This window comes from Lepisma saccharinum, chromosome 2 (assembly GCF_977018435.1).
Source record: "Lepisma saccharinum chromosome 2, izLepSacc3.1, whole genome shotgun sequence".
NCBI lineage: Eukaryota > Metazoa > Arthropoda > Insecta > Zygentoma > Lepismatidae > Lepisma > Lepisma saccharinum.
The window spans coordinates 156,876,103-156,891,843 of NC_139230.1; the positions used below are offsets into that span (position 1 = coordinate 156,876,103).

At 41.5% G+C, this 15,741-nt stretch overlaps 11 non-coding genes across 11 annotated transcripts; 5 read left to right on the forward strand and 6 right to left on the reverse strand.

Moving 5' to 3' along the window:
• Nucleotides 1-222: 222 nt before the first annotated feature.
• Nucleotides 223-304, reverse strand: TRNAS-GCU (transfer RNA serine (anticodon GCU)). Its single transcript has one exon. It is a non-coding gene; the product is annotated as a tRNA-Ser (tRNA).
• Nucleotides 305-738: 434 nt separating this feature from the next.
• On the forward strand, nucleotides 739-811 carry TRNAK-CUU (transfer RNA lysine (anticodon CUU)). The gene has a single exon. It is a non-coding gene; the product is annotated as a tRNA-Lys (tRNA).
• Nucleotides 812-3,158: 2,347 nt separating this feature from the next.
• Nucleotides 3,159-3,240, reverse strand: TRNAS-GCU (transfer RNA serine (anticodon GCU)). Its single transcript has one exon. It is a non-coding gene; the product is annotated as a tRNA-Ser (tRNA).
• A 434-nt stretch (nucleotides 3,241-3,674) lies between these two features.
• Nucleotides 3,675-3,747, forward strand: TRNAK-CUU (transfer RNA lysine (anticodon CUU)). Its single transcript has one exon. It is a non-coding gene; the product is annotated as a tRNA-Lys (tRNA).
• A 2,558-nt stretch (nucleotides 3,748-6,305) lies between these two features.
• Nucleotides 6,306-6,387, reverse strand: TRNAS-GCU (transfer RNA serine (anticodon GCU)). The gene has a single exon. It is a non-coding gene; the product is annotated as a tRNA-Ser (tRNA).
• Nucleotides 6,388-6,821: 434 nt separating this feature from the next.
• TRNAK-CUU (transfer RNA lysine (anticodon CUU)) lies at nucleotides 6,822-6,894 on the forward strand. The gene has a single exon. It is a non-coding gene; the product is annotated as a tRNA-Lys (tRNA).
• Nucleotides 6,895-9,453: 2,559 nt separating this feature from the next.
• Nucleotides 9,454-9,535, reverse strand: TRNAS-GCU (transfer RNA serine (anticodon GCU)). Its single transcript has one exon. It is a non-coding gene; the product is annotated as a tRNA-Ser (tRNA).
• A 434-nt stretch (nucleotides 9,536-9,969) lies between these two features.
• Nucleotides 9,970-10,042, forward strand: TRNAK-CUU (transfer RNA lysine (anticodon CUU)). Its single transcript has one exon. It is a non-coding gene; the product is annotated as a tRNA-Lys (tRNA).
• Nucleotides 10,043-12,338: 2,296 nt separating this feature from the next.
• On the reverse strand, nucleotides 12,339-12,420 carry TRNAS-GCU (transfer RNA serine (anticodon GCU)). The gene has a single exon. It is a non-coding gene; the product is annotated as a tRNA-Ser (tRNA).
• Nucleotides 12,421-12,854: 434 nt separating this feature from the next.
• Nucleotides 12,855-12,927, forward strand: TRNAK-CUU (transfer RNA lysine (anticodon CUU)). The gene has a single exon. It is a non-coding gene; the product is annotated as a tRNA-Lys (tRNA).
• Nucleotides 12,928-15,274: 2,347 nt separating this feature from the next.
• TRNAS-GCU (transfer RNA serine (anticodon GCU)) lies at nucleotides 15,275-15,356 on the reverse strand. Its single transcript has one exon. It is a non-coding gene; the product is annotated as a tRNA-Ser (tRNA).
• Between the last annotated feature and the right edge of the window lie 385 nt (nucleotides 15,357-15,741).

Here is a 15,741-nt window from a genome sequence, read left to right on the forward strand (position 1 = left end):
CAACGAAATTCCACTCTTTGTTGTATGTTTTACAAAACCGGGTTACGCTACTCATTCGTTGCTCCCCAATTGCCTCACACCGCTCCCATACAATGGCCGAGATCTCAGATTAAAAGTTGTTAAGCTCTCCCTGCAGGACACTTGAACGAGATGGCCACGAAGCGGGAATTCTTTACTATAAGAAATCAATAATATCCTTGATAGTGAGAAGAAAATTTGTAACGACGAGGATGGGATTCGAACCCACGCGGGCAGAGCCCATTGGATTAGCAGTCCAACGCCTTAACCACTCGGCCACCTCGTCCTGTAATGCTACCAAAGGTATCGTAGTGGGTATTTATGTAAATTGTTCAGCTTCGAATCTCAAAGTTTTGTTGTGTAAAATCTTTGTGGATACTTTTCTAAAAAATAATTTGGTTGCCATTTTTGTTTGTAAAAGTGAGTAAGTAGAATCGTCCTTTGAAGGCTGTCTGTCTGAAGTGTTTTCATGAAATTTATGAAGTCGACCGAATATTGCAACCGAAGGGATGTTATGTGCCCGGATAGCTCGGTCGATAGATCTTTAGGCTTTTAACCTAACGGTCTAGGGTTCGTTGAGTCTTAAAATTGAATGTGTCTATCTAATTTAATCTAATCACCTGTAGAAAAATTATCACACATTAGCTCAAGAATATCCGTTTACTTCTGCCACAGTGCTATGTAGAGGTATGACCAACTTTTGCCATAGTGTAGGTGCAAGCCCGGCTAGCTCAGTCGGTAGAGCAAGAGACTCTTCATCTCAGGGTCGTGGGTTCGAGCCCCACGTTGGGCGACTTTCATTTTCCGACACTACAATATTCACAGAGGGTCAAAGTATTGTATTTGTTGACGCCCAGAATATCCAAATCTCTGTCTGTTCAACTCTTCAAACCATTTCACTTGTAGACTCGAATAAAATATGAGTGTCAAATACCTATCTCAGTATCGTCATTTACATGCAAGAGAGGGGGAGGTCATTTGATCAGGGAAGGGGGAGTGAGGTGTCTTATGTAAATATGGGGTGAAGATTCTAAATAAGATGAACATTGCATTGCCATCTGATTCGCAACAATTACCTTTATCGCGACTACGTACTATGCAGGGGCTGCTCAAGATAAGACTTCTCTCCAGGGAGAGATGGAATTTTGGCGCTCTAATAAGAAACATGTACGGTTTTAATGACGAAAAATTGTAACCTTATGAATAATATACTTTAAGTGTTACTGTTACAGAAACGTTTATTGTGCGTATTTGTTCAGTGACGTGCACTGAGGAGTAGCTAGTCTAGCAGAGATAGATCAATCAATCACGTCTCTAATTATTTTCAAATCACAATATTTATTATCTTGAAGCTTATGTTCATATGCAACATTTCTTTCCACGCGCTTCTCGTCCCTCAATGTGATCAGCTGGCAAGGCTAAATACCTTAGCTGGCTCTTCTTCCGCCTTACCAGATCCAGGTATAGACAACCGCCCGAAGGGAAAGGGAAGATTTCTGCCTGTACCTCCATTGCCACCTATTTTTAAGAATACTGAGCCCTAAAGCGCGGAGGGGGATTATGACTCACACCAACCTCCCTTGCGCACGCCACTGATTGTTACCCCAAGTGTCGACATCGCCCCACGTCACTGTATTTGTTTATTTAATACTTACTTACTTAACTCTAGATGTTCTTTTCAATATACTTATTATGTCTTATGCAACAGTATCTTCAATTAATTCTACTCAACAATAAATCCAACTCTTTTAAAAACAAATAGCCATGTTTCATTCCCAACAATAAATCCAACTCTTTTAAAAACAAATAGCCTTGTATCCGATCATAGGCGCCGACTTCATGGGGCCTGGGGTGGGGGGCTCGACCCCCCCAATGTTAACGATGTGGGGGCAGAGCCCCCCAAATAATTTTGCTTAAGAGGATTTAGTATATTATTTTGCTTCTCTTGTAAGGTTTACTCTGAATTGTGCCACATGAACTTAACTTTAAATACACAATTGAAATGTTCTAGACCATCAACTTTGGGGGGGCTATGACCAGATACAGCAAAACACATGACTTATTACTATATACTAAGTATATAATTATGAGTATTGTTAACATTTTTACCAAAAAGAGTTTCAACAGAAGATGTGCATGAACTAGGAGAGTGGATGGGACGTTCGGGCTACAAATGGCTCTCACATGACATTCAAAACGAGATCGTTGATATATTAGGGAGATCTGTTTTGCGCTCCGTGGTAGCAGATATTAAAAGTCGGGAATATTTTGCTAATATGGTTGACGAAACTTGTGACATATCCATTCGTGAACAATTGGAATTTTGCATTCGAACTGTAAATTAAAATTTTAATATTTTTATGGAATTCATGGGCTCTTACGTGATTCCGAACACTGAGGCCAAAACTTAAAAAAGGGAGGGAGTGAGTCATTCATTAATTTATTTCAGTGATCAGAGCTCCCCCAATAATTTTGACAAGTCTGTCAAAGCCCTGTATCCGATGGAGGCACATAGTGGTTCGGATCTAGTTCAAGGGTGGTGTTCGGAGGGATGCTGCCACACGGTCGATAGGGGCGTAGGCGTGGGGAAGAACAAAGAACCTCTAGCATTTCAGCGCGATGAAATAACCACTCGACCACAGGGTCCGGCTGAGAAAAACATAAGAATAAGTTCTACTTGCAGGGTAAAACCGGTTAAACTTTGGCGTTTGCGGGTGGACGATATCGTAAACTAAAATCAAAGTTACCAAACAACTTGTCCAGGAAAGCACGAACGCGGGGCTTCCACAGATCACCAGAGCTTCCACAAAATGGCATACAGGCCCAATTCTCTCACCTCCTATTTTCATCCACATTGCTAAGATTCGCCTGCACTCGAGTTGCCTTGGCATCACTTTAGAGGTTAGTTGTGGTCAGCGCAACGAAATTCCACTCTTTGTTGTATGTTTTACAAAACCGGGTTACGCTACTCATTCGTTGCTCCCCAATTGCCTCACACCGCTCCCATACACTGGCCGAGATCTCAGATTAAAAGTTGTTAAGCTCTCCCTGCAGGACACTTGAACGAGATGGCCACGAAGCGGGAATTCTTTACTATAAGAAATCAATAATATCCTTGATAGTGAGAAGAAAATTTGTAACGACGAGGACGGGATTCGAACCCACGCGGGCAGAGCCCATTAGATTAGCAGTCCAACGCCTTAACCACTCGGCCACCTCGTCCTGTAATGCTACCAAAGGTATCGTAGTGGGTATTTATGTAAATTGTTCAGCTTCGAATCTCAAAGGTTTGTTGTGTAAAATCTTTGTGGATACTTTTCTAAAAAATAATTTGGTTGCCATTTTTGTTTGTAAAAGTGAGTAAGTAGAATCGTCCTTTGATGGCTGTCTGTCTGAAGTGTTTTCATGAAATTTATGAAGTCGACCGAATATTGCAACCGAAGGGATGTTATGTGCCCGGATAGCTCGGTCGATAGATCTTTATGCTTTTAACCTAACGGTCTAGGGTTCGTTGAGTCTTAAAATTGAATGTGTCTATCTAAATTAATCTAATCACCTGTAGAAAAATTATCACACATTAGCTCAAGAATATCCGTTTACTTCTGCCACAATACTATGTAGAGGTATGACCAACTTTTGCCATAGTGTAGGTGCAAGCCCGGCTAGCTCAGTCGGTAGAGCAAGAAACTCTTCATCTCAGGGTCGTGGGTTCGAGCCCCACGTTGGGCGACTTTCATTTTCCGACACTACAATATTCACAGAGGGTCAAAGTATTGTATTTGTTGACGCCCAGAATATCCAAATCTCTGTCTGTTCAACTCTTCAAACCATTTCACTTGTAGACTCGAATAAAATATGAGTGTCAAATACCTATCTCAGTATCGTCATTTACATGCAAGAGAGGGGGAGGTCATTTGATCAGGGAAGGTGGAGTGAGGTGTCTTATGTAAATATGGGGTGAAGATTCTAAATAAGATGAACATTGCATTGCCATCTGATTCGCAACAATTACCTTTATCGCGACTACGTACTATGCAGGGGCTGCTCAAGATAAGACTTCTCTCCAGGGAGAGATGGAATTTTGGCGCTCTAATAAGAAACATGTACGGTTTTAATGACGATAAATTGTAACCTTATGAATAATATACTTTAAGTGTTACTGTTACAGAAACGTTTATTGTGCGTATTTGTTCAGTGACGTGCACTGAGGAGTAGCTAGTCTAGCAGAGATAGATCAATCAATCACGTCTCTAATTATTTTCAAATCACAATATTTATTATCTTGAAGCCTATGTTCATATGCAACATTTCTTTCCACGCGCTTCTCGTCCCTCAATGTGATCAGCTGGCAAGGCTAAATACCTTAGCTGGCTCTTCTTCCGCCTTACCAGATCCAGGTATAGACAACCGCCCGAAGGGAAAGGGAAGATTTCTGCCTGTACCTCCATTGCCCCCTATTTTTAAGAATACTGAGCCCTAAAGCGCGGAGGGGGATTATGACTCACACCAACCTCCCTTGCGCACGCCACTGATTGTTACCCCAAGTGTCGACATCGCCCCACGTCACTGTATTTGTTTATTTAATACTTACTTACTTAACTCTAGATGTTCTTTTCAATATACTTATTATGTCTTATGCAACAGTATCTTCAATTAATTCTTCTCAACAATAAATCCAACTCTTTTAAAAACAAATAGCCATGTATCCGATCATAGGCGCCGACTTCATGGGGCCTGGGGGGGGGCTCGACCCCCCCAATGTTAACGATGTGGGGGCAGAGCCCCCAAAATAATTTTGCTTAAGAGGATTTAATATATTATTTTGCTTCTCTTGTAAGGTTTACTCTGAATTGTGCCACATGAACTTAACTTTAAATACACAATTGAAATGTTCTAGACCATCAACTTTGGGGGGGCTATGACCAGATACAGCAAAACACATGACTTATTACTATATACTAAGTATATAATTATGAGTATTGTTAACATTTTTACCAAAAAGAGTTTCAACAGAAGATGTGCATGAACTAGGAGAGTGGATGGGACGTTCGGGCTACAAATGGCTCTCACATGACATTCAAAACGAGATCGTTGATATATTAGGGAGATCTGTTTTGCGCTCCGTGGTAGCAGATATTAAAAGTCGGGAATATTTTGCTATTATGGTTGACGAAACTTGTGACATATCCATTCGTGAACAATTGGAATTTTGCATTCGAACTGTAAATTAAAATTTTAATATTTTTATGGAATTCATGGGCTCTTACGTGATTCCGAACACTGAGGCCAAAACTTAAAAAAGGGAGGGAGTGAGTCATTCACTAATTTATTTCAGTGATCAGAGCTCCCCCAATAATTTTGACAAGTCTGTCAAAGCCCTGTATCCGATGGAGGCACATAGTGGTTCGGATCTAGTTCAAGGGTGGTGTTCGGAGGGATGCTGCCAAACGGTCGATAGGGGCGTAGGCGTGGGGAAAACAAGATTTGATTGACTTAGTTTGTTTTACTTCGCGTTTTGTGCCTCTTGGCTAAATTGCGAAGATGGGGATGAGTGATAAAATGATGAAATTGATGAATGGACATTCACAAACAAACAAGCCCGAGCGGGATTTCTCTATTCGGCAGTATACCCGTCATTCACACATTTTCACAATCTTTCACACATGTCAATTTTCACTGTATCCACGTTGGTTCTCATTGTTCGGACAAACACGAAGATCATGCCCGAGAGGGATTCGAACAAAGAACCTCTAGCATTTCAGCGCGATGAAATAACCACTCGACCACAGGGTCCGGCTGAGAAAAACATAAGAATAAGTTCTACTTGCAGGGTAAAACCGGTTAAACTTTGGCGTTTGCGGGTGGACGATATCGTAAACTAAAATCAAAGTTACCAAACAACTTGTCCAGGAAAGCACGAACGCGGGGCTTCCACAGATCACCAGAGCTTCCACAAAATGGCACACAGGCCCGATTCTCTCACCTCCTATTTTCATCCACATTGCTAAGATTCGCCTACACTCGAGCTGCCTTGGCATCACTTTAGAGGTTAGTTGTGGTCAGCGCAACGAAATTCCACTCTTTGTTGTATGTTTTACAAAACCGGGTTACGCTACTCATTCGTTGCTCCCCAATTGCCTCACACCGCTCCCATACACTGGCCGAGATCTCAGATTAAAAGTTGTTAAGCTCTCCCTGCAGGACACTTGAACGAGATGGCCACGAAGCGGGAATTCTTTACTATAAGAAATCAATAATATCCTTGATAGTGAGAAGAAAATTTGTAACGACGAGGATGGGATTCGAACCCACGCGGGCAGAGCCCATTGTATTAGCAGTCCATCGCCTTAACCACTCGGCCACCTCGTCCTGTAATGCTACCAAAGGTATCGTAGTGGGTATTTATGTAAATTGTTCAGCTTCGAATCTCAAAGGTTTGTTCTGTGAAATCTTTGTGGATACTTTTCTAAAAAATAATTTGGTTGCCATTTTTGTTTGTAAAAGTGAGTAAGTAGAATCGTCCTTTGATGGCTGTCTGTCTGAAGTGTTGTCATGAAATTTATGAAGTCGACCGAATATTGCAACCGAAGGGATGTTATGCGCCCGGATAGCTCGGTCGATAGATCTTTAGGCTTTTAACCTAACGGTCTAGGGTTCGTTGAGTCTTAAAATTGAATGTGTCTATCTAATTTAATCTAATCACCTGTAGAAAAATTATCACACATTAGCTCAAGAATATCCGTTTACTTCTGCCACAATGCCATGTAGAGGTATGACCAACTTTTGCCATAGTGTAGGTGCAAGCCCGGCTAGCTCAGTCGGTAGAGCATGAGACTCTTAATCTCAGGGTCGTGGGTTCGAGCCCCACGTTGGGCGACTTTCATTTTCCGACACTACAATATTCACAGAGGGTCAAAGTATTGTATTTGTTGACGCCCAGAATATCCAAATCTCTGTCTGTTCAACTCTTCAAACCATTTCACTTGTAGACTCGAATAAAATATGAGTGTCAAATACCTATCTCAGTATCGTCATTTACATGCAAGAGAGGGGGAGGTCATTTGATCAGGGAAGGTGGAGTGAGGTGTCTTATGTAAATATGGGGTGAATATTCTAAATAAGATGAACATTGCATTGCCATCTGATTCGCAACAATTACCTTTATCGCGACTACGTACTATGCAGGGGCTGCTCAAGATAAGACTTCTCTCCAGGGAGAGATGGAATTTTGGCGCTCTAATAAGAAACATGTACGGTTTTAATGACGATAAATTGTAACCTTATGAATAATATACTTTAAGTGTTACTGTTACAGAAACGTTTATTGTGCGTATTTGTTCAGTGACGTGCACTGAGGAGTAGCTAGTCTAGCAGAGATAGATCAATCAATCACGTCTCTAATTATTTTCAAATCACAATATTTATTATCTTGAAGCCTATGTTCATATGCAACATTTCTTTCCACGCGCTTCTCGTCCCTCAATGTGATCAGCTGGCAAGGCTAAATACCTTAGCTGGCTCTTCTTCCGCCTTACCAGATCCAGGTATAGACAACCGCCCGAAGGGAAAGGGAAGATTTCTGCCTGTACCTCCATTGCCCCCTATTTTTAAGAATACTGAGCCGTAAAGCGCGGAGGGGGATTATGACTCACACCAACCTCCCTTGCGCACGCCACTGATTGTTACCCCAAGTGTCGACATCGCCCCACGTCACTGTATTTGTTTATTTAATACTTACTTACTTAACTCTAGATGTTCTTTTCAATATACTTATTATGTCTTATGCAACAGTATCTTCAATTAATTCTTCTCAACAATAAATCCAACTCTTTTAAAAACAAATAGCCATGTATCCGATCATAGGCGCCGACTTCATGGGGCCTGGGGGGGGGGCTCGACCCCCCCAATGTTAACGATGTGGGGGCAGAGCCCCCAAAATAATTTTGCTTAAGAGGATTTAATATATTATTTTGCTTCTCTTGTAAGGTTTACTCTGAATTGTGCCACATGAACTTAACTTTAAATACACAATTGAAATGTTCTAGACCATCAACTTTGGGGGGGCTATGACCAGATACAGCAAAACACATGACTTATTACTATATACTAAGTATATAATTATGAGTATTGTTAACATTTTTACCAAAAAGAGTTTCAACAGAAGATGTGCATGAACTAGGAGAGTGGATGGGACGTTCGGGCTACAAATGGCTCTCACATGACATTCAAAACGAGATCGTTGATATATTAGGGAGATCTGTTTTGCGCTCCGTGGTAGCAGATATTAAAAGTCGGGAATATTTTGCTATTATGGTTGACGAAACTTGTGACATATCCATTCGTGAACAATTGGAATTTTGCATTCGAACTGTAAATTAAAATTTTAATATTTTTATGGAATTCATGGGCTCTTACGTGATTCCGAACACTGAGGCCAAAACTTAAAAAAGGGAGGGAGTGAGTCATTCACTAATTTATTTCAGTGATCAGAGCTCCCCCAATAATTTTGACAAGTCTGTCAAAGCCCTGTATCCGATGGAGGCACATAGTGGTTCGGATCTAGTTCAAGGGTGGTGTTCGGAGGGATGCTGCCAAACGGTCGATAGGGGCGTAGGCGTGGGGAAAACAAGATTTGATTGACTTAGTTTGTTTTACTTCGCGTTTTGTGCCTCTTGGCTAAATTGCGAAGATGGGGATGAGTGATAAAATGATGAAATTGATGAATGGACATTCACAAACAAACAAGCCCGAGCGGGATTTCTCTATTCGGCAGTATACCCGTCATTCACACATTTTCACAATCTTTCACACATGTCAATTTTCACTGTATCCACGTTGGTTCTCATTGTTCGGACAAACACGAAGATCATGCCCGAGAGGGATTCGAACAAAGAACCTCTAGCATTTCAGCGCGATGAAATAACCACTCGACCACAGGGTCCGGCTGAGAAAAACATAAGAATAAGTTCTACTTGCAGGGTAAAACCGGTTAAACTTTGGCGTTTGCGGGTGGACGATATCGTAAACTAAAATCAAAGTTACCAAACAACTTGTCCAGGAAAGCACGAACGCGGGGCTTCCACAGATCACCAGAGCTTCCACAAAATGGCACACAGGCCCGATTCTCTCACCTCCTATTTTCATCCACATTGCTAAGATTCGCCTACACTCGAGCTGCCTTGGCATCACTTTAGAGGTTAGTTGTGGTCAGCGCAACGAAATTCCACTCTTTGTTGTATGTTTTACAAAACCGGGTTACGCTACTCATTCGTTGCTCCCCAATTGCCTCACACCGCTCCCATACACTGGCCGAGATCTCAGATTAAAAGTTGTTAAGCTCTCCCTGCAGGACACTTGAACGAGATGGCCACGAAGCGGGAATTCTTTACTATAAGAAATCAATAATATCCTTGATAGTGAGAAGAAAATTTGTAACGACGAGGATGGGATTCGAACCCACGCGGGCAGAGCCCATTGTATTAGCAGTCCATCGCCTTAACCACTCGGCCACCTCGTCCTGTAATGCTACCAAAGGTATCGTAGTGGGTATTTATGTAAATTGTTCAGCTTCGAATCTCAAAGGTTTGTTCTGTGAAATCTTTGTGGATACTTTTCTAAAAAATAATTTGGTTGCCATTTTTGTTTGTAAAAGTGAGTAAGTAGAATCGTCCTTTGATGGCTGTCTGTCTGAAGTGTTGTCATGAAATTTATGAAGTCGACCGAATATTGCAACCGAAGGGATGTTATGCGCCCGGATAGCTCGGTCGATAGATCTTTAGGCTTTTAACCTAACGGTCTAGGGTTCGTTGAGTCTTAAAATTGAATGTGTCTATCTAATTTAATCTAATCACCTGTAGAAAAATTATCACACATTAGCTCAAGAATATCCGTTTACTTCTGCCACAATGCCATGTAGAGGTATGACCAACTTTTGCCATAGTGTAGGTGCAAGCCCGGCTAGCTCAGTCGGTAGAGCATGAGACTCTTAATCTCAGGGTCGTGGGTTCGAGCCCCACGTTGGGCGACTTTCATTTTCCGACACTACAATATTCACAGAGGGTCAAAGTATTGTATTTGTTGACGCCCAGAATATCCAAATCTCTGTCTGTTCAACTCTTCAAACCATTTCACTTGTAGACTCGAATAAAATATGAGTGTCAAATACCTATCTCAGTATCGTCATTTACATGCAAGAGAGGGGGAGGTCATTTGATCAGGGAAGGGGGAGTGAGGTGTCTTATGTAAATATGGGGTGAAGATTCTAAATAAGATGAACATTGCATTGCCATCTGATTCGCAACAATTACCTTTATCGCGACTACGTACTATGCAGGGGCTGCTCAAGATAAGACTTCTCTCCAGGGAGAGATGGAATTTTGGCGCTCTAATAAGAAACATGTACGGTTTTAATGACGAAAAATTGTAACCTTATGAATAATATACTTTAAGTGTTACTGTTACAGAAACGTTTATTGTGCGTATTTGTTCAGTGACGTGCACTGAGGAGTAGCTAGTCTAACAGAGATAGATCAATCAATCACGTCTCTAATTATTTTCAAATCACAATATTTATTATCTTGAAGCCTATGTTCATATGCAACATTTCTTTCCACGCGCTTCTCGTCCCTCAATGTGATCAGCTGGCAAGGCTAAATACCTTAGCTGGCTCTTCTTCCGCCTTACCAGATCCAGGTATAGACAACCGCCCGAAGGGAAAGGGAAGATTTCTGCCTGTACCTCCATTGCCACCTATTTTTAAGAATACTGAGCCCTAAAGCGCGGAGGGGGATTATGACTCACACCAACCTCCCTTGCGCACGCCACTGATTGTTACCCCAAGTGTCGACATCGCCCCACGTCACTGTATTTGTTTATTTAATACTTACTTACTTAACTCTAGATGTTCTTTTCAATATACTTATTATGTCTTATGCAACAGTATCTTCAATTAATTCTTCTCAACAATAAATCCAACTCTTTTAAAAACAAATATCCATGTATCCGATCATAGGCGCCGACTTCATGGGGCCTGGGGGGGGCTCGACCCCCCCAATGTTAACGATGTGGGGGCAGAGCCCCCAAAATAATTTTGCTTAAGAGGATTTAATATATTATTTTGCTTCTCTTGTAAGGTTTACTCTGAATTGTGCCACATGAACTTAACTTTAAATACACAATTGAAATGTTCTAGACCATCAACTTTGGGGGGGCTATGACCAGATACAGCAAAACACATGACTTATTACTATATACTAAGTATATAATTATGAGTATTGTTAACATTTTTACCAAAAAGAGTTTCAACAGAAGATGTGCATGAACTAGGAGAGTGGATGGGACGTTCGGGCTACAAATGGCTCTCACATGACATTCAAAACGAGATCGTTGATATATTAGGGAGATCTGTTTTGCGCTCCGTGGTAGCAGATATTAAAAGTCGGGAATATTTTGCTATTATGGTTGACGAAACTTGTGACATATCCATTCGTGAACAATTGGAATTTTGCATTCGAACTGTAAATTAAAATTTTAATATTTTTATGGAATTCATGGGCTCTTACGTGATTCCGAACACTGAGGCCAAAACTTAAAAAAGGGAGGGAGTGAGTCATTCATTAATTTATTTCAGTGATCAGAGCTCCCCCAATAATTTTGACAAGTCTGTCAAAGCCCTGTATCCGATGGAGGCACATAGTGGTTCGGATCTAGTTCAAGGGTGGTGTTCGGAGGGATGCTGCCACACGGTCGATAGGGGCGTAGGCGTGGGGAAGAACAAAGAACCTCTAGCATTTCAGCGCGATGAAATAACCACTCGACCACAGGGTCCGGCTGAGAAAAACATAAGAATAAGTTCTACTTGCAGGGTAAAACCGGTTAAACTTTGGCGTTTGCGGGTGGACGATATCGTAAACTAAAATCAATGTTACCAAACAACTTGTCCAAAAAAGCACGAACGCGGGGCTTCCACAGATCACCAGAGCTTCCACAAAATGGCACACAGGCCCAATTCTCTCACCTCCTATTTTCATCCACATTGCTAAGATTCGCCTACACTCGAGTTGCCTTGGCATCACTTTAGAGGTTAGTTGTGGTCAGCGCAACGAAATTCCACTCTTTGTTGTATGTTTTACAAAACCGGGTTACGCTACTCATTCGTTGCTCCCCAATTGCCTCACACCGCTCCCATACAATGGCCGAGATCTCAGATTAAAAGTTGTTAAGCTCTCCCTGCAGGACACTTGAACGAGATGGCCACGAAGCGGGAATTCTTTACTATAAGAAATCAATAATATCCTTGATAGTGAGAAGAAAATTTGTAACGACGAGGATGGGATTCGAACCCACGCGGGCAGAGCCCATTGGATTAGCAGTCCAACGCCTTAACCACTCGGCCACCTCGTCCTGTAATGCTACCAAAGGTATCGTAGTGGGTATTTATGTAAATTGTTCAGCTTCGAATCTCAAAGTTTTGTTGTGTAAAATCTTTGTGGATACTTTTCTAAAAAATAATTTGGTTGCCATTTTTGTTTGTAAAAGTGAGTAAGTAGAATCGTCCTTTGAAGGCTGTCTGTCTGAAGTGTTTTCATGAAATTTATGAAGTCGACCGAATATTGCAACCGAAGGGATGTTATGTGCCCGGATAGCTCGGTCGATAGATCTTTAGGCTTTTAACCTAACGGTCTAGGGTTCGTTGAGTCTTAAAATTGAATGTGTCTATCTAATTTAATCTAATCACCTGTAGAAAAATTATCACACATTAGCTCAAGAATATCCGTTTACTTCTGCCACAGTGCTATGTAGAGGTATGACCAACTTTTGCCATAGTGTAGGTGCAAGCCCGGCTAGCTCAGTCGGTAGAGCAAGAGACTCTTCATCTCAGGGTCGTGGGTTCGAGCCCCACGTTGGGCGACTTTCATTTTCCGACACTACAATATTCACAGAGGGTCAAAGTATTGTATTTGTTGACGCCCAGAATATCCAAATCTCTGTCTGTTCAACTCTTCAAACCATTTCACTTGTAGACTCGAATAAAATATGAGTGTCAAATACCTATCTCAGTATCGTCATTTACATGCAAGAGAGGGGGAGGTCATTTGATCAGGGAAGGGGGAGTGAGGTGTCTTATGTAAATATGGGGTGAAGATTCTAAATAAGATGAACATTGCATTGCCATCTGATTCGCAACAATTACCTTTATCGCGACTACGTACTATGCAGGGGCTGCTCAAGATAAGACTTCTCTCCAGGGAGAGATGGAATTTTGGCGCTCTAATAAGAAACATGTACGGTTTTAATGACGAAAAATTGTAACCTTATGAATAATATACTTTAAGTGTTACTGTTACAGAAACGTTTATTGTGCGTATTTGTTCAGTGACGTGCACTGAGGAGTAGCTAGTCTAGCAGAGATAGATCAATCAATCACGTCTCTAATTATTTTCAAATCACAATATTTATTATCTTGAAGCTTATGTTCATATGCAACATTTCTTTCCACGCGCTTCTCGTCCCTCAATGTGATCAGCTGGCAAGGCTAAATACCTTAGCTGGCTCTTCTTCCGCCTTACCAGATCCAGGTATAGACAACCGCCCGAAGGGAAAGGGAAGATTTCTGCCTGTACCTCCATTGCCACCTATTTTTAAGAATACTGAGCCCTAAAGCGCGGAGGGGGATTATGACTCACACCAACCTCCCTTGCGCACGCCACTGATTGTTACCCCAAGTGTCGACATCGCCCCACGTCACTGTATTTGTTTATTTAATACTTACTTACTTAACTCTAGATGTTCTTTTCAATATACTTATTATGTCTTATGCAACAGTATCTTCAATTAATTCTACTCAACAATAAATCCAACTCTTTTAAAAACAAATAGCCATGTTTCATTCCCAACAATAAATCCAACTCTTTTAAAAACAAATAGCCTTGTATCCGATCATAGGCGCCGACTTCATGGGGCCTGGGGTGGGGGGCTCGACCCCCCCAATGTTAACGATGTGGGGGCAGAGCCCCCAAAATAATTTTGCTTAAGAGGATTTAGTATATTATTTTGCTTCTCTTGTAAGGTTTACTCTGAATTGTGCCACATGAACTTAACTTTAAATACACAATTGAAATGTTCTAGACCATCAACTTTGGGGGGGCTATGACCAGATACAGCAAAACACATGACTTATTACTATATACTAAGTATATAATTATGAGTATTGTTAACATTTTTACCAAAAAGAGTTTCAACAGAAGATGTGCATGAACTAGGAGAGTGGATGGGACGTTCGGGCTACAAATGGCTCTCACATGACATTCAAAACGAGATCGTTGATATATTAGGGAGATCTGTTTTGCGCTCCGTGGTAGCAGATATTAAAAGTCGGGAATATTTTGCTATTATGGTTGACGAAACTTGTGACATATCCATTCGTGAACAATTGGAATTTTGCATTCGAACTGTAAATTAAAATTTTAATATTTTTATGGAATTCATGGGCTCTTACGTGATTCCGAACACTGAGGCCAAAACTTAAAAAAGGGAGGGAGTGAGTCATTCATTAATTTATTTCAGTGATCAGAGCTCCCCCAATAATTTTGACAAGTCTGTCAAAGCCCTGTATCCGATGGAGGCACATAGTGGTTCGGATCTAGTTCAAGGGTGGTGTTCGGAGGGATGCTGCCACACGGTCGATAGGGGCGTAGGCGTGGGGAAGAACAAAGAACCTCTAGCATTTCAGCGCGATGAAATAACCACTCGACCACAGGGTCCGGCTGAGAAAAACATAAGAATAAGTTCTACTTGCAGGGTAAAACCGGTTAAACTTTGGCGTTTGCGGGTGGACGATATCGTAAACTAAAATCAATGTTACCAAACAACTTGTCCAAAAAAGCACGAACGCGGGGCTTCCACAGATCACCAGAGCTTCCACAAAATGGCACACAGGCCCAATTCTCTCACCTCCTATTTTCATCCACATTGCTAAGATTCGCCTACACTCGAGTTGCCTTGGCATCACTTTAGAGGTTAGTTGTGGTCAGCGCAACGAAATTCCACTCTTTGTTGTATGTTTTACAAAACCGGGTTACGCTACTCATTCGTTGCTCCCCAATTGCCTCACACCGCTCCCATACAATGGCCGAGATCTCAGATTAAAAGTTGTTAAGCTCTCCCTGCAGGACACTTGAACGAGATGGCCACGAAGCGGGAATTCTTTACTATAAGAAATCAATAATATCCTTGATAGTGAGAAGAAAATTTGTAACGACGAGGATGGGATTCGAACCCACGCGGGCAGAGCCCATTGGATTAGCAGTCCAACGCCTTAACCACTCGGCCACCTCGTCCTGTAATGCTACCAAAGGTATCGTAGTGGGTATTTATGTAAATTGTTCAGCTTCGAATCTCAAAGTTTTGTTGTGTAAAATCTTTGTGGATACTTTTCTAAAAAATAATTTGGTTGCCATTTTTGTTTGTAAAAGTGAGTAAGTAGAATCGTCCTTTGAAGGCTGTCTGTCTGAAGTGTTTTCATGAAATTTATGAAGTCGACCGAATATTGCAACCGAAGGGATGTTATGTGCCCGGATAGCTCGGTCGATAGATCTTTAGGCTTTTAACCTAACGGTCTAGGGTTCGTTGAGTCTTAAAATTGAATGTGTCTATCTAATTTAATCTAATCACCTGTAGAAAAATTATCACACATTAGCTCAAGAATATCCGTTTACTTCTGCC